We start from the raw sequence: 528 nt of genomic DNA on the forward strand, positions 1-528 counted from the left end.
CCCACGTTACCGGCAGCACAAGCCCTGCGCCGCCCGTCCTGGCGAACTCGCCAGGAACACAGCCCTGCGGCCACGGCCAGGCCAGCTCCGATGCTGCTCCTGGCCAAACCGCAGCATCAGGAGGACAGGGATGCAGCCAGCACCTTCCCCAGACGTGCCCGTGCAGCCAGCCTGCTTGCCCTGGTCCCTCGCTCTGCCCAGCGGAGCCTGCCTTGTGCCTGGCCCCTCTGGCAGCTCGCCCCACTCTTCCTCCAGTTTCTTTCCAGCCTGGCAGGAGGAGCGGGGAGGCAGGTAAGCGCAGGTGGGCAGTGAGGCAGCTGGGGCAAACATCTCCTCCTCGGAACTGGTCTCCACGTATCTGCCAGGCACTACTGCCTTGTCCTTCTGCAACAGGTTGGGCACGCGCTGGCTCCCAGGCACCAGAGCCGGTTCCCTGCTGCACTGGCGCGAAGGGCTGCGAGGCTGGGAGAGGGTGTGTAGCGTCATCTGGGCTGGCACATCACTGCCTCACAAATCTCCGCTGGAGGG

This window comes from Buceros rhinoceros, unplaced genomic scaffold (genome assembly GCF_000710305.1).
Source record: "Buceros rhinoceros silvestris isolate BGI_N320 unplaced genomic scaffold, ASM71030v1 scaffold36938, whole genome shotgun sequence".
Lineage (NCBI taxonomy): Eukaryota > Metazoa > Chordata > Aves > Bucerotiformes > Bucerotidae > Buceros > Buceros rhinoceros.